The sequence below is a fragment of the Astatotilapia calliptera genome, chromosome 17, assembly GCF_964374335.1.
Source record: "Astatotilapia calliptera chromosome 17, fAstCal68.1, whole genome shotgun sequence".
Taxonomy (NCBI): domain Eukaryota; kingdom Metazoa; phylum Chordata; class Actinopteri; order Cichliformes; family Cichlidae; genus Astatotilapia; species Astatotilapia calliptera.
In genome coordinates, this window is record NC_137438.1 from 1,192,087 (window position 1) to 1,218,548 (window position 26,462).

Genomic DNA, 26,462 nt, shown 5'->3' on the forward strand with positions numbered 1-26,462 from the left:
ACCGTGTGTATTAATGTGCGTCAGTGGCGCGGTTCAGGTGGGGGTCGTGCAGAGTAAAAGCCCAGAGGGATGTGGGCACGAGCCCCAGTGAGGAGAGCTACTCTGATGGAGGTGATGGTGATGGAGTGTTGGAGCATCAATCTCAGGGGAGGAGCGTAGTGTGGCTCACAGTACCACACACAGACTAGTCTGTTTTACTGGAGCCTCAGGTGACTCTATCCTGGGACTTTATGAACAGGTTTTCAATTTCAATCCATGTTGTAAATCCGGAGGACAAACATGTGACAGCTGAGTTTGTAAGATGGTATACTGATTTTTTTTTGCAACAGGAGACTAAGAACTAAGAACTAAGAAGGCAGAGCGAGGAAAAGGACAAGAAGATTGCTATGCTGGAAGGACGGGTGTCAGATCTGGAACAATATTCAAGAGTAAATGATGTGATAGTGACAGGACTGGAAACCAAGCATCAGACATACGCACGGGTAGCAGCAGCAGAGAGAGGGGAGCCACCCGAGCAAGAGCTACGCTCTTTGGAAGAGCAGGTAATGGCCTTCTTTAAAAGCAAAGGTATAGAAATGGACAGTAAAAATATTGAGGGATGCCATCCTCTTCCGAGAAAAAATCAAATACCTGCCATTATCATTCGTTTTGTTAATAGAAAACAGAAAAAAGAACTGTTCAAGCAAGGAAGAAAGCTAAAAGGTACAAATGTTTATTTAAATGAACACCTAATCAAGAAAAATGCAGACATTGCAAGACAAGCAAGAATATTAAGAAAACAGAAGAAAATACAGTCAACTTGGACGTCAGACTGTAAAATATTCATTAAGTTAAATGGAACACCAGAGCAGGCTAAGGTTCTAGTCATCAAAGAGATGACTGAACTAGAAAAATATAACTGATAAATGCAAAGCAGTGCTAAATATGATGTGACCGTCCAAGTGCACAACCAACGCAGATGTCTGACAATTTTCAACTAACAACTCATATAGATATTGAAAATAAGACATTGATGTATGACAGCAACATAGATCCTGATTGTAATTTCTTTAACAATAAGACAAATGAATGCAATTATTATACAAATGAGCAACTTAAAAAGGAATTCAAGGTAGAACAGGGTATAACAATGGTTCACTTTAATAGTCGAAGCTTATATGCAAACTTTCAATCCATCAAAGACTACATAACACAGTTTGAACAGCCATTCAATGTGATAGCCATATCGGGGACCTGGATAACTCCTGGAAAAGAAGAAGACTTTAAAATAAATGGATATGAATTCCTTCATGTAGACAGGATCAACAAGAAAGGAGGTGGGGTGGCACTTTACATTGATAAAAACCTAAAGTACAAAAGAATGGGAAGAATGACAACTGTTATTGATGGAGTGATGGAATGTTTATCAGTGGAAATAAGTATAGAAAAAAGGAAAAACCTAATTGTCAGTTGTATATATAGAACACCAGGATCTAAGATTGAGATATTTAAGGATAATATGGAGGACTTATTTACAAATATAAATCAGAAAAGAATGTTTATTTGTGGGGACTTTAATATTGACTTATTGAATCCAAATCATAATAAGAGTACAGAAGAATTTATTGATTCCATGTACAGCATCGGTTTATTTCCACTGATAACAAGACCGACCAGAATAACATCTCATTGTGCAACTCTATTAGATAATATATTTACAAATATAATAGAAGGAAAGATAAAAAGTGGGCTGTTAATCAATGATATAAGTGACCATTTACCAGTCTTTGCATCGTATAATTGCCATTATAAAGTGAACAACGATGGACATAAGATTATTTACAAAAGAATAAGAACAGAGAAGACCTTAAATTGTCTTAGAAATGAACTTTTAAAGCAAGATTGGAATATTGTATATGAACAAACAGAAGTTAATAAAGCTTACGAAGGATTTTTAAGAACATTTAACACATTACTTGATAAAAACTGCCCAGTAATTGAAATCAATAGGAAACACAACTATGCAGGAAGACCATGGATGACAAAAGGACTACAAAATGCCAGCAAAAAAAAGAATAGCCTATATCGAGAATTCATAAAAAAGAGAACAATAGAAACTGAAATGAAGTATAAAACTTACAAAAATAAATTAACTAATATAATGAGATCCTGTAAAAGAGAGTATTACATTAAAAGGTTAGAACACAATAAAGATAACACAAGAGATATATGGAATGTATTAAACAGAATAATCAAAAATGAATCAAGGAATAATGATTACCCTGGGTACTTTATAGAAGGGACAAGAAGTATTAATAACATGGAGGAGATAGTAAATGGCTTTAATGAATTCTTCGTAAACATAGGGCCAAAACTGGCAGAAGAAATAAAGGTTGATGGAATAGAAAGGGACACTGGTGAAAATATTGAAAGGAATAGTAGCTCAATGTTTTTAAGAGCAGTGGAAGAGAAAGAGATTTATGACATGGTTAGAGGACTTAAGAACAAAACCAGTACAGACTGGAATGATATTGATATGGTAACGGTAAAGACAGTTATTGATGGTATCGTAAAACCATTAAAATATATATTCAACTTGTCGTTTCAAAAAGGAGTTTTTCCACAAAAAATGAAAGTTGCTAAAGTTATTCCCATTTACAAAACCGGTGAAAGACATCATTTTACAAACTATAGACCAGTGTCAATACTCTCCCAGTTCTCTAAGATACTGGAAAAACTCTTCATAAAAAGATTTGACAGTTTTGTGGAAAAATATGAATTAATGACAGATAGTCAGTATGGGTTCAGAAACAACAGATCAACAGCTTTGGCACTGATAGATTTAATGGAAAAGATAACGGAATGTATGGATAATAAGAGGTGTGCGCTCGGAGTTTTCTTAGATCTAAAGAAGGCGTTTGATACTGTTAATCATGAAATTCTATTAAAAAAACTGGAAAAGTACGGGTTTAGGGGAGTGGTTTTGGAATGGTTAAAAAGCTATGTAGGGAATAGGCAACAATATGTACAAATAAATGAATATAAATCTAATTTGATGGATATAGCTTGTGGAGTACCTCAAGGTTCAGTACTGGGTCCAAAAATGTTTATTATGTACTTAAATGATATCTGCAGAGTATCGGAGATTTTAAAGTTTGTAATATTTGCAGATGACACAAATATACTGTGTGCAGGTGGGGAGTTGCCACAGGTTTTGGAAATGATCACACAGGAATTAACGATATTAAAGAAGTGGTTTGATATAAATAAATTATCATTGAATCTCGATAAAACCAAATTTATGTTGTTTGGAAACCAAAAGAAAAACATCGAAGTAGAAATATGTGTTGACAATGTATATTTAGAAAGAGTAAATGAAATAAAATTTCTTGGGGTGATCATTGACCACAAGCTCTGTTGGAAGCCACACATTACTTATGTTCGGGGGAAATTGGCACGGGGCATTGCCGTCCTGGGGAAAGCAAAGCATGTTGGATCAGAAAGCACTGCACATTTTATACTGTGCTTTACTACTGCCATATATGAGCTACTGTGTAGAGGTCTGGGGAAACACATACAAAAGTAACACACAAACAATAACTATAATACAGAAAAGGGCCATTAGATTAATAAATAATGTAGGGTACAGGGACCATACAAATGCACTCTTTGTCAAAATGCAAGCTATTAAATTCCAAGACTTGGTGAAGCTTAAAACAGCGCAAATAATGTATAAAGTAAGAAATAAATTGCTTCCCAAAGAAATCTGTAAATTGTTCATAGAAAGAGAAGGTGGGTATAACTTAAGAGGGAAATGGAATTTAAAAATACAAAGTGCTAGAACAACTTTAAGAACTATGTCAATCTCAATTGCAGGAGTTAAATTATGGAACAGTCTAACAGAAGAAATAAAAGACAGTCAAAACATAAAACAGTTTAAAGTAAAATATAAAAACCTAATTTTAAATAAGTATAAGAATGAAGAAAACGGGGTTAACCCAGGATGGTAATGTTGCTGGTAATGGTGTTGCGGTTCTTTTTTGGTTGTTTTTTTGTTTTTTTTGTTTTGTTTTGTTTTGTTGTTTTTCCATAACTTGTGTATCTGCAAATATACACATTCTGTATTTTTCATATGAAAGAAACTATACTGTGGTGGGGCTTGCTAATTTCTTGTTTTTGATTTATGTATGTTATGTTTTGTTTTACTTCATATGTTTATATGTTTCATATGTTGTTTGTTTAATTTAAGACAAAAAAAATTTAATGAATGAGAGGTAAAACTTGAGGGGGTAGGGACAAATAAGTAAATACTTCAGCCTACTCCTTTTCAAACAAATAATGGAATGATATTTTGTAATGATTGTGAAGGCACATGTTTGAAATGTTTGAAATAAAAATGAACTGAACTGAACTGAACTCTTCTTGTTTACACTCGTAATGACACAAACACTAAATCCTCCTGTTTGTAGCAGTGTGTACACCTGAGACTGTCACCTGTCTGTCTGTCCTGCACTCTCTCTCTGTTTCTTTCTCTCTGATTGTGGAATAAAAGTATGAACATGTGTTTATAAGTTACACTTGTGTCTGAATCCTGCAGCTTATCACACATTTGATTTCCATGTGTGACGACTGCAAGTGTCCAGAGTGAGGACAGACTGAGGGACCCACTGCTGCACATCATCTGTGAGGCTTTGCAGCCCTGATGATCCACCAGGACAAACTCAGCAGTGTGTGAGGAAGAGGAGGAGGAAGAGCCATCAGCAGCTGACAGATGGAGAGAATAGACAGACTGTTCCCTGTTTGTGAAGGACTGCTAGGAAAGTTTAACATAACTGTCTGTGCTGAATCAGTCTTATTAGGTAATGTTCAAATAATGTGATCATCCCAGTGTTTCCAGTGTGGGAGAAAGTACTCAGGGCCTTCAAGCTACACACTATGAAAGGCAGCAACAAGTTTAATGTTCAGAAACCTAAAGTATGCATCAGCAGCAGAATGGAGCTAAAATAAATGTTGGTTTCAGTTCTATGAAGCTTTGAGTATTTTGGATCAGTAGCTGCTGTGTTTGTTGCATCATATTGCTGTAACTGTTTATATGCTTTATATATTCTGAGCTAAGTTGATCTATAGTGTTACATCATATTCTATAAGGATGTTATGTGTTTGTAGACTTTCTGCCCAGTTTGACCCATTTAGCAGACGTCAGCCTGTTTAAGGCTCTGATGTCTATTCTGTGTGACTTACAGCAGTTATGACATGGTCTGATTTTCTCACCCAATAAAGGAATATTTCATATATCAGTCTACTCTTCATTCTATCAGACACAGCTATCACAGCTCCTACATTTGCTTTTTACACATGTATGTAAGCATTGAGCCAAATTTAGTAATGACAACATATTAAACGAATAATATTTGTTACATAATACATCTGTAGATACACTGTCACAGATACTTTTTAGTAGAGGTGGGAATCACCATACATCCTACGATACGATATTATTGCAATTTTTTAAAATATTTTGCGATATTCAGATTCTGTACATAAAGGTAAACTTTATCAATATTCATTTTATCTAATATCAAAGTCTCACACTCAGTCTTTCTCTCATTTCAGTTTTATTGTTGACAAACTTGAATGGTTTGTATTACAGTCTAGTCCCACTGAACTGAATGCAACCATCTGGTACAATTATAACTATTCTGAACTATGCAATATGAAAACTATGCAGCCCCTTCAGCAACTGAAGAATTTGAAAGTAAATTAAAACAAAATAATTTTACATTAAATAAAAAAGTTTTAAACTTAATTAAAATAAAACATGTCTTAAATTAAAATAAGTAAACTGTCATGTTTATTGCTGCCAAAAACAAGTTAAACACATTTGGACAGTGAAGGAATGTCAGGATTCTTGCTCAGAAAAAGGATCAACATGCTCTGAAGTCAGAGTCCACAAAAACTTTTTTTTGTAACAAAATATCGATTTCTGCCGTCCCTGTATCGATACATTATTAGAAAACAAAATATCACGATACTACACAGTATCGATTTTTTCCCCCACCCCTACTTTTTAGATGACCTTTTTTTTTTCCACTTTTGAGCTTTAAACCTTTAAAGAAATGTCACAGGGAAACGGTGATCAGTTAGACCCACTGCAGCGTACGATAGAGGAACTCAGGGAAGAACACATACAACTCAGTGAAACGTGCATAGAATTCAGTCAATATATCAGAACAATCACTCGAGAAAACACACAACTCAGTCAAGCAAACGCACAAGTGAGTCAAGAAAACGCACAACTGAGTCAAGAAAACGCACAACTCAGTCAAGCAAACGCACAACTCAGTCAAGCAAACGCACAACTGAGTCAAGCAAACGCACAACTGAGTCAAGAAAACGCACAACTGAGTCAAGAAAACGCACAAGTGAGTCAAGAAAACGCACAACTGAGTCAAGCAAGTGAGTGCAACGATGTCACAGAGGTTTTAGGGCAGCATCAACTCCAGCAGATATATTTGTCACTCTGGAGCACATTTTAGGAAAATAACAAGAAGTAAATGAAGGAAACCGACAGAAGCAGACAGGATAAGACGAGCGTCGTATCTGAGACAATAACCAGGGCCGGACCGTTTCTGACAGCTGCATCGTTTTTATTGTGCAACAACACGGCAGCAGAGGACGATTTGATTTTGTCTTGGGAATAAATCACTACTGGAAATCACAGGACTCAGATCAACACACGTCTGCTCTCCAGAACCAGGACGACATGCTGAGATCACGGTGGGCGACAAATGTTCATCAGCAGAACGATGAGACAGAAACACAGAAGAGCCGTTTGGAAAGGTAGGAGGTACAGTGCTAACAGGCTGCAAGAAATATAAATACAGACTCACGTCTGTCTCTGTCAGCACTTATCATTCAAAAGATACGACACACGTGTGCAAAGAAGTGTCCAGGTTCATCCTGACCATCAACCTTTCTGACTGAAGGGCATTTCTGCCAGCAGGACTTCAGATATAAAGAAATGTCACAGGGAAACGGTGATCAGTTAGACCCACTGCAGCGTACGATAGAGGAACTCAGGGAAGAACACATACAACTCAGTGAAACGTGCATAGAATTCAGTCAATATATCAGAACAATCACTCGAGAAAACACACAACTCAGTCAAGCAAACGCACAAGTGAGTCAAGAAAACGCACAACTGAGTCAAGAAAACGCACGACTCAGTCAAGAAAACGCACAACTGAGTCAAGAAAACGCACAACTGAGTCAAGAAATCACACAACTCAGTGAAAACTACATACAACTCTATCAAGAAAACGCACAACTCGGGCAAGGAAACGCACAATTGAGGCAAGAGATGGCAGAACTCAGACAAACTGTGGAAAATCTTCAGCGCCCAGCGGTACATGAACAAGAGACAACAGAAAGAGAATCGCCTGGTTCGTGGGGTCTAAACCTACTTAAAGTAGGTTTAACTGCTGCCGGATGTGTCATTGCTCTTCCTGCAGCTTTCTGGGTCGCCTCTAAGATTTTCGGCTGAAGCGAATGTCCCGCTCTGTGGGGTCGTGATTATTGTCATCATGTACTCATATATGTAAGCATTGAGCCAAATGTAATAATTCTAACATATTAAACAAACAATATTTGTCTCTTATGTATAATACATCTGTAGATACACTGTCACAGATACTTGTCTTTGAGTGAAGATTTAAGGTGATAGGAAATATAAATAACTGCAACTTGAATCTCTGACCCAGAGTTCAAGCTCACTGCTGTAATATATATATATATATATCATAATAATCTGACAATACATATAATATTGGCCATATTATATTTACATTACCACAGTGAGATGACTTCAGTCTCATGAACAACATCAGCTAATTGTTATTTACTAGCTAATCTTAAATGACTGTTCAGCACAGAAATGAAGCCCAACAATCATGTTTACAGTCCTTTGGTCTCAGATGAACAAAATATGTTCTCCTTCATTTCTGTCACACAAAGCTGTATGACACGTTTCTCGCGGTTAGTATCATGGTTGCTAGGCAACCTGAACAGCGCGACGAAGGCTAGACCGTCCCATTTCACAAGCCTCTCACTTCCGCACTTCTCGTACTTATAGTACGCGCCGTACGTAGTACGCGTGCGGTCGCTGGATTGGGACACAGCCTGGGCCTGCCAGAGTCAGAAATGAGGATAAAACAGGAAGTTTGACAGCAGTGAGTTCCTGCAGCGACCTCTCGTTTCTCTCCTCAGTGCTGCATGTTCGTGAACGTGAGCCCGGACGCGAAGGAAACTCTGCTGCAGTTCGGCTCCACCATACGGCAGGTGTCGCTCGGCAACGCGACGCAGAAAAACAACAGAAACGCCAAGTAGGACAGATGTTTCAGGCACGAGAAGTCCCTGGACTTTTTGAGGGGACAACAATAATAATAACAATGTGCAGTAAAACATACACTCATTCTTTTCATTTATTAGGTTCCTGTGTCGTGTTGTTTGTGTTGGCAGTGAGTTGGAGGGCGGGGTGGGGTGGGCTGCTTTTAACCAGGTAATAATAATAATAATAATAATAATAATAATGGATACTTTATTGATCCCCATGGGGAAATTACTTGTTTTTCTCTGCATTTGACCCATTCACTCAGTGAAGCAGTGGGCAGCCCACTAAGCAGGCGCCCGGGGAGCAGTGTGTAGGGACGGTACCTTGCTCAGGGGTACCTCAGGGTAGCCGTTAAGTGGATTCGAACCGCCGACCTTCCGATCATGGGGCGACCACTTTACCTACTGAGCTATCCCTGCCACTTTGTGCTACATTTGTGTATGAAAAGTGCTTTATAAATAAAGGTTGATTGATTGTGCGTAGTGCCGACGCGGGACAGTTTCCAATTGTGTAGTGCTGTTGTTCCTAGTGTGACTCTGCAATGACAATAAAGAGTCTCTCGTCTTCTCTTGACGATGAGCTGCTCGTCCACCACAGCACTGAATCCAGCTCAGTTACAAGTTACAAAAGAAAATCATTTTTACTCGAGTACTGAAATTCATACTCAAGAAAACGCATGTTTCAGCTTCATTGCACGAGGCAGAGCAATTACGTTTCAGCGGACATCATGGCGTCCGCGTGTCCTGCTGTGGAGAGGACTCTTCTTTTAAACCTTCTTATCTCTACTAAGTAGAGACGTACAGGAAATAGTTGAGAGGGAAAGGGCCGGACTCAAACCCGTGCGGCTGCGTTCCAGCCATGTGGGATGTGGTCACCATGAGCTGAGCTCAGCCGACGTCAGAGACGACTTTGAGTCAAACGTATGACACGTGTCCGTCTGTGGTCCTAGCTGCTGCCTCCTCGCTCCTTCAGCAGCTGCTTGAGGACTCTCAGGTTAGAGATGTCCTCCGCGATGACCGGGATCTCCTCGCCGCGATGCTCCTCGCCACCGTCGCCTTCCTCGCTGTCAGAGAGCGTGCACAGGAGAGCGTCGTTCTCGTACGTGGGGAAGTAATACCTGCGGAGCGAGACGAAGTTTAGTGCTCAGGCTCAAATTAGTCCCAACTTAAAAAAGGACGCCATTTTCATCAGCTGATAAAAATACTCCAAATGAAGTGTAAACATCTGTGGCGTTGACCACGTTCATCAGCAGCTGGACGCCAGCTTTAAAGCCCGCGCTCTCATTGGTCAATTCTGCAGGCGCTTCGTTAAACCTACTGCGGCTGGTCCCAGGCGGACATCTCTGGCAGTTTCATCACATGACCTTCAGCCGCGATGTGACGCAGGGCGTCCGCCCGGCAGTCGAACATCCGCGTGCAGCCGTAGCAGCGGCTCTGATGGATCTGCCGCCGGATGAAGTTCACCAGTTTGACCTGCTGGTAGAACTTGAGGTCTGAGGGAGGACAGAACATTAGAAACACTCAGAAGGAAGAAATAGAAGGAAACTGCGCTCGAATGACCACGGAGATTTCACTCACCGAGCTCGGTCTTAAGGAGGTCGAAGCCGTGAGCCTCCTGCAAAACAATCACGAAACAGAAAGACGTCAGGGTGACGCAACGCCGCGACGCTGGTTACAGACTTCATAAATAACAAAACCAGAAAGCAGAGAGAAACTTTTCTGCCTCTCAGGTAAACTCGTCACTCGTGAGCAGAAACTTAGAGTCACGTTTGGGAAACTGGTTCTAACTTTAAACCATCAGAACGTTTAATCAACGACAAAATCTGACTGCAGTCGACGTCCAATCCTAGATTTGATTTATTGTTCACGAGTGTTAAGTCTAATTGTTGAATGTTGTCATTGTGTTTCTTAAATTTGTACGGTCTGAGTTCAACCTATAGGATCAAGACGTTCCTTTGTCTCTGACCTCTCCAGCCACTCTGTGCTGGGGGAGCTTTTATTGCAGATGCATCCTGACAGATCTGTTTCTTCTGTTGTAAGCTTCCTGCTTTTATGATCCTTTTGGTCAGCAGGAGGTCTCACACACACACACACACACACACACACACTTGTTAAAGTTTTGACAATCATGTATTTATTTGGAACCTTTTCAAAATAAAAGGCTCTTCAGCTTCGGTCCATCTGTGTGTGAGGGCACTTTTTGAGTAAAATCCATGTTTTGTGCTTACGATGGATTCATGCGTTTGCAGAGACCTCAGGAAGCAGATCGTTTCCTGTTAGTGTGCACTGTCTCCGTTCTCCCAGAATGCTTTGCAGAATCGTTTCAGGGATGAAAAGCAGAAAACGATATTTTCCTTCTCTGAAACTTCTACGTTCCCGTACCTTCATATGCGCGTAGATCTGCTCCAACGTCTCCGATTGGTGATCACAGAACAGACACACTGCAGAGACCGGATGAGCCTGCCAGTCCGACCAATCACTGCGGACGATACGGAGATGAAACGAGCTGAAGACTGAAAGCATTCACACAGGATCAGAGGAGGAGTAGGAAGTGGACTTGATTTAAACTTTTGTATCCAGGCTGACGCAATAAATGAGAATATTCTCAGGAGGGACAACCCAAGGTTCAGTATCTGGGATCGAGCCGGGGATCAAACCTCCAACCTTTCGCTGCACCTCCTGATCCACAGCTACCCCGAGCTCACAGCACCTGGTTCAGCACCTGGTTAGCGCTGGAGATCAAGCGTGCTCAGACTGGTGATGTCGTGTTGGTTTAAAATAAACGTTACACCCAGTAACTGCACCATCTGGTGGTAAAAAACTGGTATTACATGCAAGTGCAGCCCGGCCCGGTTTTTGCCTTTAACACGACACAGAGCAGTGTGTATGACATGCATCAGGACACTTTAGTTAATGCCGTCCTCACAGAGCTACATGAGGATACTTACTCATCCTCATCATCCGCCAGCTCACGGTCATCTTCGCTTTGCAGCTCCTCCCACGTTTTTCCCAGTTCCTGACAGGACAGGAGGGACGCTTTAAAATCGGAACAATACATTCAGGTCGTGCGTTTGCTTCTACAGAACTGCTTCGTTTATCCTGACGTGGAAGCGTGTGGCGAGTGTGTCGCTGGGCTTTACCAGGTAGTTGATGACGTAGAAGCGGTCGTACTCGTGGTTTTTGGCGCTGATGCGGCGGTGAGCTTTTTTCCTTCAGCGTGGTTTTATCTCGAAACGTTTTCTCGCAGTACAGACACTGCAGACTGAAGCGAGGGGAGCAAAATGAAAAGGCGCGCGAAACAAAACTTAACGCTGTGAATAAAAAGCAAACCTGTCCAGTTTGTCCTGCAGCGTGTCGAGGAACTCGCTGCAGTAGACGATGTTGTCCGGCAGTCCGATGCTGAAGGAATGCTCTCTGGCCATGTGGTTCAGCAGAGACCACCTGGAAACAGCACGTGGAGCCATTTTTAATAAACAACAGAAAACATCAGCTGACATCATCACTGTTAGCACTGCGCTGCAGTCCTTTGGGCTTCGTCCAGAAGTTCCCATTTGGACAAGACTTCAAGATCCATGCAGCGTGCCCATAGTGGCAGACAGAGGGAAGCAGCCTCCCTCGCCATGGGCCGCTGCATGTCCAAATGTGAGGAGACCCGGAGCGGACGCGGGTTATGTCTCTCGGCGTCCTCCCACAAGGAGCTGGAGGTGGTGGCTGTGCAGAGGGAGGCCGAGCATCTGCGAACCAACACAGTGACTGAAAATGGATGGATGGAAGCTTAACTGGAGGTAAAGACACAGATCCACACAAGAACTGTGGTAAACACCAGTGAGAAGCCAGTCACACCTTCATGCCATTCATGAACCAGCACACACCTGCACAGGTCTGAGACCTGACCCTTAGCAGGAGAGGAAGAAGGATGAGGAGCTGCACTGGTCTCAGATCAGCTTCTTGGTTCAGGCTCAGACATGTCACTGAATGATGTTTATGGAATTATGCATCAAAGCAGCTTTTTGGGGGTTGGATCATAAGAGATGACTACAGGAAGCAAAGAAGCTTTTAGTCACATGATTTCAGGAAGCTCTACCTTCTGTCTGCTTTAATCTAACACACGTGAGGTTTCCAGGACTGATGGGAATCCTGCGGCGCTTTACCTGTTTCCCGTGAACTCTTCGCTGCAGAACATGCAGAGACGATGGAAGCTGCTGTCGTCTCGCTCCTTCGGCTGCTGCTCCAGGACCTCCTCCTGTGGGAGCACAGAAGAAGAGCTCAGAGGAATTCTTCAGAAAACTACCTCAGAGTGCTCAGATATTTAAAGTGCAGAGGTTACAACGACACAAAGCGTGTCAAATCATCACTCAAATCTGCAATTTTTCTGATTTTGCCTGATTTTCAGACTTTGCCTCAAAATAAAGTTTAAAAGAAACGAAACTTTCAGCAGCACAAGATTCACTCAGGATGCTCCGAGTCTCACGTCTCCTCACCAGTCGTTTCTGCTGCAGCTTCTCTCGGAGGACTCTGTCTTCTGGAAGGACGTCACACAGCAGGAAGTAGTCCTCCTGCTCCTCTGTCAGGTCAGCGAGGAAGAAGAGTTTTTAATGAGTCATTAATCAGAGCTGGAGGAAGTGTACGTGGTTCACTTTGAAAGGTCAGGTCCTCTGTGGGTTTGAGTGAACTCACCGACTGGGCCCGTGGAGTTGGTTTTGATGACGCTGCAGAAATCTGTGAGCGGCTGCTCGAGGAATCTGCCCTTCCAGTACAGCAAGTACCTGATGGAGGAAACTCCTCAGTAAAACCGACTCACAGCCAGGTTTACCGGCGCACAGAAACACTTCGTCACGGTTCATAAAGGCAGCACACTAACAGGCGTGGACATGCTGGACTTGTTGTATATATGTATACTTGTAAGGTAAGGGTTTCCCCCCATCACCCCAAATAATTACAGGAAGTCTTTGGTGAAATGATCGAGTTCCAAATGCTAAAAACATCCAAACGTGTTCCCGAGAGTTAAACGAGTGAGCCGGAGCATGTGTGGCTCGTACTTTGGGACGTCTGCCATGAGTTTGACGTCGGCGATGACAAGCTTGTGCTCCATCAGCAGGTGTCTGAGGAGGACGTCTTTCTGCGGCGGTGGGACGGACTCAGAGCAGAACAGGCAGACCAGCGGCTCGGAGCCGGGACATTGAACACCGGGAGGGCTGGAGGTGTCAGCCGGCTGCTCAGGGAAACACAGCGGCTCCAGAATGCTGTCCTTACCTGAGAAAGCAGAAGAGAGACTACACTTTATATACCCCACACACACTCTACTCCAGCTCCACTGGAACGGTTCGCAGCCGAGTGTGAAGCAGCGGGAATGAGGATCAGCACCTCCAAATCTGAGGCCATGGTTCTCAGACGGAAAAGGGTGGAGTGCCCACTCCGGGTCGGGGATGAGTTCCTGCCCCAAGTGGAGGAGTTCAAGTATCTCGGGGTCTTGTTCGCGAGTGATGGGAGAAGGGAGCCGGAGATCGACAGACGGATTGGGGCTGCAGCTGCAGTAATGCAGACTAGGGCTGCCACGATTAGTCGACTAGTCACGATTATGTCGACTATTAAAATCGTCGACGACTAATTTAATAGTCGACGCATCGTTTGAAGCTTTGTAAGATCACAAAGGACGCAGGAATGAGTAGTAGGATTTAAGAGTGTAATAACGGACTGAAACAGAAGATGGCAGCACTGCATGTACAAGGATGCCAGCTGCCGTTAAACCCCGAAGAAGAAGCTGTGTCCCAGAATTCATAGCGCAGCTGTCAACAATGGCGGCAGCTAGGTAGTTTTAACTTTACTCTTACGTTTAACATATTTTCAGGCGAGAATGTAGCTGTGTAAACCTCAAATATCTGCTCAGTTTATCAAGACACCACATATTTTCAAAAGCGCTCCGACGTTTTCGGAGACGTCTGTTACCCACTAGCTCGTTAGCTAGGCGGGGGCAAGGCTAACTAGAGCCGTGAGAACACCGGACTCCCGGCAAATCATTTTCAAACCCACCGCCGTCTTTCGCTACTCAGGTTAAACATGATATATAAGTCACTTAGATAACTTAACAATGTTATTGTTTGGCTTTCTTTAGTATTTTATTTGTTCCTGAGTAAATCGGTTTGGCTGAGATTAAAGTTATAGTTTTTTGCACAGCTAAAACTGTCAAGCAGACAGCTGATTATCAGAAGTGTGAGACTCTGGAGAATATACTCCGGTGTCCTGTTATATTTTAGAAAGCAAGGAGTTTATTAAACTTCACCGAAACAATCTGCAAATTTCATTAAAAATTAATAAACTATCATCTTGTCTTTATTTTTAGTTAGCACAAACACTTCAAGCTGTAAGCTAATGATAGTTATATAAGACCAGATGCTGCCGGTGCAATAAGCAGTACGCTGTACGTCCAATGGATGATGATCTGATTAGTCGACTAATCGCAAAAATAATCGATGACTAGTCGACTATCAAAATAATCGTTTGTGGCAGCCCTAATGCAGACGCTGCACCGGTCCGTCGTGGTGAAGAGGGAGCTGAGTGTAAAAGCGAAGCTCTCAGTTTACCGGTCGATCTACGGCCCTACCCTCACCTATGGCCACGAGCTGTGGGTAGTGACCGAAAGAACGAGATCGCAGATACAAGCGGCAGAAATGAGCTTCCTCCGAAGGGTGGCTGGCCTCTCCCTTAGAGATCGGGTGAGAAGTTCGGCCATCCGGGAGGGGCTCAGAGTAGAGCAGCTGCTGCTCCACATGGAAAGGAGCCAGCTGAGGTGGTTCGGGCATCTGACAAGGATGCCCCCTGGGCGCCTCCTGGGTGAGGTGTTCCGGGCATGTCCTACCGGGAGGAGGCCCCGGGGCAGACCCAGGACACGCTGGAAAGACTATATCTCTCGGCTGGCCTGGGAACGCCTTGGTGTTCCCCCGGATAAGCTGGAGGAGGTGGCTGGGGAGAGGGAGGTCTGGGCCTCTTTGCTTAGGCTGCTGCCCCCGCGACCCGGCCTCGGATAAAGCGGACGAAGATGGATGGATGGATGGATGGACACTCTACTCCAGACCAGGTGAGTCAAAACCAAGCGGAAGCGAGAATGTACAGCCTGGCATGAAGAAGCATTTCCCTCTGATCTACAAAAATCTGTCTGTATACAATTATTTTCATCACCCGTGGGGACAAAACTATGATCTAAAAGTTAAAAAAAAATTAATGAATTAATTAAATAACTCATTAATCGAGCTCAGACTTTACACGCTGTTAAATCCTGAATAAACTTCGCAGCTGTCAGACTGAGGATACTGACTGAATATAGAGATTGCTGTATAATCAGAGTTAGCAGCCCAGCTATTTCCTAGCCTGCTAGCTTAGCCGGGCGGGTTCCCGCCTGCTTTTCTGATTTTTTTTAGCCTTTTTTCTGCTGATTGTGAATTCCCACAGACTCGGAGAGTCACCGACACCCAAAGCTTTGCACGCAGACCACCAGATATCAGCAATAAAGCCGCGGACACGTTTAAAAAGTCACACTTACCGTCTTTACTCGGCTCGCTGGCGGCCATGTCTGGTGTCACGTGGTGCAAATAACACAAATCGAACCAATCGGAGGCCGTAAAATGCCAACGAAGCGCCTTCGCGGACCCCTGGTAAAACGCGAATTAGAAAAGGTGCATTCAAGTGGTTAAAGGAAATATGAAAACTTACGTTTCGAAAGCTGAAGGTTAATTAATGTGAATGAAGTTGACTAACATGTAACATTGGACGTTGTTGCATATAGGTGCTGTGCTTTTTGGAAATCGAATTTCCCAGAGGAACCCACCCGAGGGATTAATAAAGTTCTATCTTATCTTATCTTATCTTATCTTATCTTATCTTATCTTATCTTATCTTATCTTATCTTATCTTATCTTATCTTTAGCAAAGAATATAAATCACATGAACACTCAGATCCTCCAGATATACCTGAGCGTGTTCTCTGAACATGAAAGTTTAGTGTTCATAAATCCCCATTTATTAACATTGCATTAGCATATGTTTCCTCTCCTCTATTACAAATTTTTAAATGAAACGTTATTTGTGAATGTGTACCATGTGTACAGGTGTAAGGTTCCTTAAAATAAAAGTCTGAAAATAACATTTGAGTTTCTGTACAGGGGGGGCACAAGAAGGCTGGATATGGTGCAAATTCTTAAATAAATGACCCAAGTTTTATACGTGAAGTCCGTTTTAAGGTGGAGTGGCTGCTGATGACACACAGCTCATCATCCAGCTTGGATTCGGGAATTCACTGGAAGCATGTTGTGGTCAAAGACCACTGGGGGGCACAAACAGCTCAGTGTTCATCCTGCAGTCTGACTCACTCTCAGGTTTGGTGCTGTTATTCTCAAAAAAACAAAAAAAACAAACTATAGATAAAAGCAATGACAGCAATACTGCATAAATTATAAACCTTTCTCCCTTTAAGCACAGAATGAAAATATGAAAACACACTGTCAGCTGTTTTTATTTTTAATATTGCAAATACATACATGATGTGATGTCATGCCATGGTGATAATCTCATATATGACATGTTATTATGACTCTGTAATCACCGAAAAGTGCTCAGAGTCAGTCTTTGTGACTGCAGTTTTTTAGTCCAGCATAAAAACCAAAGTATTTCACAAATACTTTGAACCAGTATATAAAAAAACATTTTGAGTTTTAAAAGTTCATGTTCACTGGCGCACACACTACCAGACACTCCTTCTCCATGCTTCATGGTGGGAACCATGCATGTAGAGACCATCGTTCACCTTTGTGGAACCAAAGATCTCAAATTTGGACTCATCACACCAAAGCACAGATGGTCTAATGTCCATTCCTTGTGTTTCTTGGCCCAAACTAATCTCTTCTGCTTGCTATTTGACCATAAAGGCCCGATTCACACAGTCTCCTCTGAACAGCTGATGTAGAGATGTGTCTGTTACTGGAGCTCTATGTGGCATTTATCTGGGCTCTGATCTGAGTAGCTGTTAACTTGTGATTTCTGAGGCTGGTGGATGAATGTATCCTCAGCAGTGTTGGGACTAACGCGTTATTAAGTAACGCGTTACAGTAACGTTATTATTGTGGTAACGAGCACGGTAACTAGTTATTATGCCAAAATCAGGAACGCGTTAGTCGTTACTGGGATTTAGATAGGGTCGTTACTCGTTACTTCGTGTGGTGGCTATCGCGGAGCTTCCACAGATTCAGTAACATTAGCAAGTGGTGGAGGCCAGCAGGTGGATGAAGGAAAAGGGGCGCAGAAGGAGCAGAGACCCGAGGCGGCCGCCGGTCCGAGTGTGAACTGAACTTCAGGTAAGAAGTTATGACCTGCAGTCTCTCTGGGTCAGATATGAACCAAGTTTAGGTGGAGTTTATTTTCGTTATTCTGACTTTTTCCGTACTGCGTGCTAGCTAGCATGACGGAGTTTCTATACAGCTGGGTGGTGCTATGATGTTACTGATGTTGAACTTTATTTTGTTCATAAGTTATTAGAGTTGCCAACCGTCCCGTCTGGTATTCGCGTTTCTTATTGAGCTGAAAAGGAACAGTTTGTCCCGTAATTCAGCTACAATGAAAAAGGCACAAAGCTGGAGTTATTCTGTCTTTACGCTGCACAGCTGCCTCTTCTTTCATTCTCCCCCCTCCCTCTCCCGTTTCTACTTCAATCATGAAACTGATCAATGATCAGCTGATCGGCTCTCTTGTTTGTTTATCGCCCACTTTGCGCCGAAAGAGGAAACCAGCGGATGTCGCGCTAAACAACAGCAGCACGTTTAAGCTTGATCAGCTGTTGTTAGAATTTATTTAACATTAATTTCTAGTATCAGCTGATGTTTGCTGGAGCCACAGCTGTAAAGCTGCTGGTCATGATATGGTTTGGTTATCTGGTGAGAGGGAAACATGAAGATGAAACCAGGAGATGTCCTTACTGAATCATCAGAGCTGTGATGGAGAAACAGGTTTACCTTTTAGGTGACATGAATGAGTTGAAGGGAAGTTATGAACTGTTTCTGAGAGACAAATAACACCAGGGTCCTTTTTTTAGGTAGCTGACAGCTGGTAACTGTGCAGGGGCGGGTCTAGCAAAGTGTTGCCAGGGGGCCAGGTAGGACATTAACAGGGAAAGGGGGGCACAAGGAAATACTTTTCTTTCTTATTCTCATTTTACTACATGCATTACTGACTATATTAATTTCTGTGTGGATAACACCGTACCTACCAGGACTGTACAGTGTTTCTCCAACAACAAACCTTGGATTACCCCAGAAATTAAAGCTGTCCTCAAGCAGAAGAGGAGGGCCTTCAAATCCAAAGACAAAGAGGAGTTGTAAAGGGTGCAGAGAGAGTTGAGGAGACTGATAAGGAATGGGAAGGATAGCTACAGGCAAAATATGGAGAACCAGCTTCAGCAAAACAACGTTGGTGAAGTCTGGAGAGGCCTCAGAACCATCTCAGGCCACAAACAGCAGAACTCTCTGCCTGGGAGGGACGTGAGGTGGGCAAATGAACTGAATCATTTCTTCAACAGATTTGACTCAGCCATGAGGCAGTCTCCAACATCGGCTGCAGACTCACCCACCCCCACTGCTGCTGTTCCACCTCAGACCCTTCACACCTCCTCTATTCACCCTGCTCACTCCTCCCCACCCCCAACAACAGCATCCAATACACACTCAACACAAGGCTCCAGCCTGTCTCTCTCAACCACCCAGGTTAGGAGGGAACTGAGGAGGATTAATGGCAAGAAGGCAGCGGGCCCAGATGGCATCAGCTCGAGGGTCGTCAGGTCCTGCGCGGACCAACTGTGTGGGGTGATGGAGCACCTCTTCAACCTGAGCCTGAGGTTGGGAAGAGTCCCACAGCTCTGGAAAACCTGTGTTGTACCAGTGCCAAAGACTTCACGCCCCAAGGACCTCAACAGCTACATCCCACCTGATGAAGACCCTGGAGCGGTTGGTCCTGGCTCAGCTTCGGCGCCTAACAAGCTCATCACTGGACCCACTTCAGTTTGCCTACCAGCCTGGCATTGGAGCGGATGATGCCGTCATTCACCTCCTACATCGTTCCCTCGCTCACCTGGAGACCGCTGGAAGCACTGTGAGAATCATGTTCTTTGATTTCTCCAGTGCCTTCAACACTATTCTTCCCTCGGTTCTGAAGGACAAGCTGGAGAACTCTGGAGTGGACCATCACCTCACTACCTGGATCCTGGACTACCTCACCGACCGACCACAGTATGTGAGGACTCAGGGCTGTGTGTCGGACAGGGTCGTCTGCAGTACGGGGGTCCACAGGGAACGGTTCTGGCTCCGTTCCTCTTCACCATCTACACTGCAGACTTCTCCCACAACTCCACCCAGTGCTTCCTGCAGAAGTTCTCTGATGACTCTGCAATAGTCAGCCTCATCACTGATGGGGACGACAAGGAGTACAGAGGACTGACCCAAGACTTTGTGGACTGGTGCCAGCTGAACTACCTCCAGATCAACGCCAGTAAACCCAAGGAGCTGGTGGTAGACTTCCGCAGGCACAAGCATTCTCCACTGCAACCACTGAACATCCAAGGTATGGACAAATTCAAATTCAAATTTTATTTGTTACGTACACAGTCATACACAGTACGATATGTAGTGAAATGCTTGGACAACTGCTCGTGACCTAAAGGAAACAAAAAAGGAAAAGGCTATGAATAAGATAGGAAATAAATATGAAAAATTAAAAAGGGTAAATTTTACTAGGAAGGAATAAAATATAAATTAAGGTTAAAAATGAAATAACTGTACAACACAAATTAGAATGAAGGGTAGATTTAACTGGGAAAGAATGAGATAAAATATATAAATTAAAGTTGAAAATAAAATAACTGTACAACAAAATACACAATATAGAACTATATAAGAATGTATAAAGAAATATAAATAAATATATCCACAATAACAGCAGCTGTACAAGTATTAACTGGAAATGAAGAATATAATGACCAGTGTTGTGCAATCCACATTTGTAAGTGTCTTGTGCAGTGCAAATATGCTTAAAGTGATTTAAGTGATGAAGTGAAAACAATGTCCAGAATGTCCAGTGTGTGTGTAAGAACCAGGACTCTGTATTCCTCGTCCACGCGTAAACGCAAAAAAGGAGTTTTAAAAAATCTCCGTTTTCGGTGATTCGAGACGCCGTTTACATGTGGACGAAACAGCTGCGTTTCCAAAAATCCCCGTGTAGGTGTGGACGCAGCGTAAAAGAGTTAGTAGTTTATTTCCTTACTACCTGTAATTTATTGCATATTACTTGTATTTGCTTAATTTTTTACTAAATGTTTGAGGTGTGAAATAAACCGCAATGGAGCAAAATATGGGCGTGTGTGGTTGGAGGATTTGTGCGCGCATGCGGGGAGGGGGGTCGCGAACATTTTTCTTGTAAACAAAGGGGGGCCCAGCAAGGCTGGACTGGGACAAAAAATCGGCCCGGGCATATGAACTAGAGACCGGCCCACCAGGATAAAGATTGAAAATGTGACGTCATTCAGGGGTAAAACCGCAAAGGATTCTGGGAACTTGTGGCAAGAGGTACTAGCGCACGCAGGCTTTCAATTGAACTCAGTTACACAGCGATAAAAAGAAACCCAAAAAATGTCAAGAAGCTGTTGTATTATTAACTGCAATAGCCGGTCGCATGACAGCCACGGGAAGCCGACGGGTAAAGAGATCGTTGTTTTTTTATCGGATTACGTCGTTGAAGAGAAATTTTTTAAGCCATGTTTCCGAAGTAAGAGCCGACGGATGGTCTGGATATACCAAATATAACGTCCCAGAACACTCCAGCTCACAGGTTAGTCTGCTCCAAGCATTCCCACAAAGGTCAGAGTTTTTTAGTTGTTAATGCGTCATTTTTCTTAACATAATTGGTGATATATGTTACCAGCAAGTCTGGCGCTGAACAGAAATGGTCGCGCTATGCTCCTTTGTTTATTGTGCATAAATAGTGAATTGTCCTGACACAATATTGCGTTTCGCTTCTGTTATTACCATGGTACACTGACAAAAACATATACTTTTATTCACAGGATAAAACAGTTGTTTTGTATCACTAATTGTCCAGTGCGATTACAACATACAATATTATTGTCACTGCTACATTTCTGTGATGCTACCAGAAATTATTTTCACTACTAATTAATTACCGCTGAGCTCAAAGGTCCTATTAATAAACGGTTAACGAATGTGTGTTTATGACGACGATTTGTGAGACTGGTAAACTTATGATGTGTACGATGGTCTTGCGTTCTACACGTGCATTTCAAGGTCCTGTACCCATCCGTCGGTAAACTGTACCTGGGCTTGTTGCAGTGACCTGAAGTTACTAAACTTCATGAGTGTATGCACTCACTCCAAGAACCGTGTAATTATAAATATGAGCGTGGTGAAAGTTGGGCAGCACGCTAACGTCTTTTGTCCCGTGTGCCCGTAAGGGTCTGACCTAGGGTTGCCAACTCCCTGAAAAATAAATAAGGGACACCTCGTGGCCAGGGCCGGGCAACCCAGTTCACCCTTCCCAGTGTGGTGAATTTTGTAGCTCTTTTTTTTGTGTGTGAAATTATTTTTTAACCATTTGACTTGAATTTGATTTAAGCAGATGCATATTCTTTGTGATATGACCATATGGGAAACAAATGATCATTTAGCCATTTATTTTTAGCTCAAAATGAAAACATTAACACAGTAAAACAGGTCTCTTTCTTAAACAGAAGCCTGTCATGCTTAACTTTTGAGAATATAAGTAAATCTTTCTTTAAAAGAACTGTCCTGCTTAACTTAAAATTATATAAATTAATAGAAAACAATAGAACGAAAAATATTCTTGTAACAGTGCACATATGCATTTAGTACAAATGGCTTCAGTTGAGGTATTATTTCAGCTTTTCTAATGCTAATCAGCTGCTCCTGTTTGTAAACCCACTTGTTCCCATGATTACGCATCATAACTCATCATCATTATTAAAATATGTATTACTTTTATGTATTAGTCATCTATTCGTTGTAATCATCTATCCTTGCAGTTGTTTATTACACAAAATAAATGATATTATCACACTTCTGGCCACATAGCGCTGATCAATCAACCTTTATTTATAAAGCACTTTTCATACACAAATGTAGCACAAAGTGCTTTACCTGGTTAAAAGCAGCCCACCCCACCCCGCCCTCCAACTCACTGCCAACACAAACAACACGACACAGGAACCTAATAAATGAAAAGAATGAGTGTATGTTTTACTGCACATTGTTATTATTATTGTTGTCCCCTCAAAAAGTCCAGGGACTTCTCGTGCCTGAAACATCTGTCCTACTTGGCGTTTCTGTTGTTTTTCTGCGTCGCGTTGCCGAGCGACACCTGCCGTATGGTGGAGCCGAACTGCAGCAGAGTTTCCTTCGCGTCCGGGCTCACGTTCACGAACATGCAGCACTGAGGAGAGAAACGAGAGGTCGCTGCAGGAACTCACTGCTGTCAAACTTCCTGTTTTATCCTCATTTCTGACTCTGGCAGGCCCAGGCTGTGTCCCAATCCAGCGACCGCACGCGTACTACGTACGGCGCGTACTATAAGTACGAGAAGTGCGGAAGTGAGAGGCTTGTGAAATGGGACGGTCTAGCCTTCGTCGCGCTGTTCAGGTTGCCTAGCAACCATGATACTAACCGCGAGAAACGTGTCATACAGCTTTGTGTGACAGAAATGAAGGAGAACATATTTTGTTCATCTGAGACCAAAGGACTGTAAACATGATTGTTGGGCTTCATTTCTGTGCTGAACAGTCATTTAAGATTAGCTAGTAAATAACAATTAGCTAACGTTGTTCATGAGACTGAAGTCATCTCACTGTGGTAATGTAAATATAATATGGCCAATATTATATGTATTGTCAGATTATTATGATATATATATATATATATTACAGCAGTGAGCTTGAACTCTGGGTCAGAGATTCAAGTTGCAGTTATTTATATTTCCTATCACCTTAAATCTTCACTCAAAGACAAGTATCTGTGACAGTGTATCTACAGATGTATTATACATAAGAGACAAATATTGTTTGTTTAATATGTTAGAATTATTACATTTGGCTCAATGCTTACATATATGAGTACATGATGACAATAATCACGACCCCACAGAGCGGGACATTCGCTTCAGCCGAAAATCTTAGAGGCGACCCAGAAAGCTGCAGGAAGAGCAATGACACATCCGGCAGCAGTTAAACCTACTTTAAGTAGGTTTAGACCCCACGAACCAGGCGATTCTCTTTCTGTTGTCTCTTGTTCATGTACCGCTGGGCGCTGAAGATTTTCCACAGTTTGTCTGAGTTCTGCCATCTCTTGCCTCAATTGTGCGTTTCCTTGCCCGAGTTGTGCGTTTTCTTGATAGAGTTGTATGTAGTTTTCACTGAGTTGTGTGTTTTCTCCACTGACTTGTCCGATATATTGACTGAATTCTATGCACGTTTCACTGAGTTGTATGTGTTCTTCCCTGAGTTCCTCTGTCGTACGCTGCAGTCGATCTGACTGATCACCGTTTCCCTGTGACATTTCTTTAAAGGTTTAAAGCTCAAAAGTGTCAAAAAAGTTAAATCTCTGAATGATTTAAATGCAAAGGTCAGCTTTGTCTAAACTGTTAAAGGACCTCCTCTATTTAAGGACTTAGTGAGTGTAGCAGAGAATGTGATGTCGCCGTGACGTCACAATGACGTCACAATGACCGTTCATTGATCTGAGCATGCTCAGAATGATCCACAGCGCTCCTTTGATCCTTTGATCTTCTCGAACGATCATTGTGACGTCACGGTGACATCACAATGATCCTTTGAGAAGATCAAAGGATCATTGTGATGTCACAGGGACATCACATTCTCTGCCACACCCACCAAGTCTATAAATAGAGGAGGTCGTTTAACAGTTTACATCAGAAAGAGCCAGTTGTTTTAGACAAAGCTGACCTTAGACAAAGCTGACCTTTGCATTTAAATCATTCAGAGATTTAACTTTTTTGAGCTTTAAACCTCCAAAGAAATGTCACAGGGAACGTCGAATAATCCATCTGGAAGCAGAGATCAGTCAGACCCAGTGCAGCGTACGGCAGTTGAAATTCTACAAATTGTTGTTAGTCAAAACTTAGACATCGCTGCATTAAACACACGCCTCACGGAAGAAAACAGACATCACAGGCAAGAGATCATTCAAATCAATCAAGAAAACGCACAAGTCAATCGAGAAAACATAGAACTTGGGCAAGTGATCACACGCCTCACGGAAGAAAACAGACATCACAGCCAAGAGATCATTCAACTCAATAGAGACAACGCACAAGTCACTCGAGAAAACATAGAACTTGGGCAAGTGATCACACGCCTCACGGAAGAAAACAGACATCACAGCCAAGAGATCATTCAAATCAATCAAGAAAGCGCACAAGTCACTCGAGAAAACATAGAACTTGGGCAAGTGATCACACGCCTCACGGAAGAAAACAGACATCACAGCCAAGAGATCATTCAACTCAATAGAGACAACGCACAAGTCACTCGAGAAAACATAGAACTTGGGCAAGTGATCACACGCCTCACGGAAGAAAACAGACATCACAGCCAAGAGATCATTCAAATCAATCAAGAAAGCGCACAAGTCACTCGAGAAAACATAGAACTTGGGCAAGTGATCACACGCCTCACGGAAGAAAACAGACATCACAGCCAAGAGATCATTCAACTCAATAGAGACAACGCACAAGTCACTCGAGAATACATGGAACTTGGGCAAGTGATCACACGCCTCAGGCAACAGAACGAAGAACTGAGGCAAGAGAGAAGACGACTCTGTGAAGAGATCAGACAACTCAGGGAAAGGAACGAAGAACTCACAAATGTCGGATGGTTCATTGTTCTTTCTGCAGCTGCTATCTGGGTCGCCTCTAGGTTTTTCGGCTGAAGCGAATGTCCCGCTCTGTGGGGTCATGATTATTGTCATGAACCCACAGAGCGGGGATGGCTTGCGTGTGCTTGCATGCACACGTCCCATCGACAATTGTGGACCAGTTACCCTTTAAAAACAGTAATGATGTTTTCCAGCCACAGTCCACCTTCATCCTGGCGTTGTTCCCGCTGGTGCAGGGTCCGCTCCTCAGCAAAGGTTTCTCCGTTTGGTTCTGTCCAAGGCGTCCTCAGGTGACGCGTTGATGGTCTTAATGTCTTCCTTGATTTTGTCCATCCACCGTTTTTTCGGTCTGCCTCAAGGCCGGCGCCGTCTGGGTCGATCCTTAATAGTCGTTTTTGCTGAGTTCTCATCGCTTCGAATCACGTGTCCATACCACCTCAGGCGGGATTCGAGCATCTTTTAAACTCGAGCCACAGTCCACCGACCTGTGCTCTCCTTTATGTTTGATTTTATTTTGCCCCTCACCTCCCAACCAGTCATGGCAGAAGACCGCCCCTCCCTGAGCCTGGTTCTGCCAGAGGTTTCTTCCTGTTAAAAGGGAGTTTTTCCTCTCCACCGTTGCCAGAGTGCTTGCTCATAGGGGATCATTTGATTGTTGGGTTGAATTTTTGGATTTCATTTCATTGGCTTGAACTGAAAAACCTAAAAATTCAGCTGAGGGGTTCACATAGTGGAGAGCACTACATTTGTTAACTGCACTTTGTTTATTTGTGGATTTTGTAGTTCTTCCTACTACAAAAACTACAAATGAAAACAAGGCAGTTAGCAGCAAATGAAAATAAATAAAACACATTAAAAAAATCTGCTACTGCTCTGTGTGTTTACTTTAGTGAACAATTCAGGTGAGGGGTTCACATAGTGGAGAGCACTACATTTGTTATATATATTGTGTGTGTATATATATATATATATAACAACTAAAATACAATATATTGTATTTTAGATTAGAATTGAGATGGATATATATCTGGTCAAAGAATATAACTAAATTTATATTTAACTTACAATAAATCACTAGTTGTTCAGTCCTAGCTGTCGTTATCAGTTACTGCCAGTTATTCCTCTGCTGCCCATGGTTTA

General features: G+C 42.6%; 1 pseudogene across 1 annotated transcript; it reads right to left on the reverse strand.

The window, feature by feature from the left end:
• Positions 1-8,560: 8,560 nt before the first annotated feature.
• On the reverse strand, positions 8,561-15,932 carry LOC145421589 (zinc finger protein 277-like; annotated as a pseudogene). The gene is made up of 12 exons (XR_013902974.1): positions 15,905-15,932; positions 13,407-13,620; positions 13,045-13,133; positions 12,849-12,931; positions 12,519-12,610; positions 11,698-11,808; positions 11,508-11,629; positions 11,316-11,383; positions 10,750-10,846; positions 9,946-9,982; positions 9,686-9,860; positions 8,561-9,485 (listed from the first exon to the last, which is right to left on the reverse strand). The product of XR_013902974.1 is annotated as a zinc finger protein 277-like (transcript).
• Positions 15,933-26,462: the final 10,530 nt, after the last annotated feature.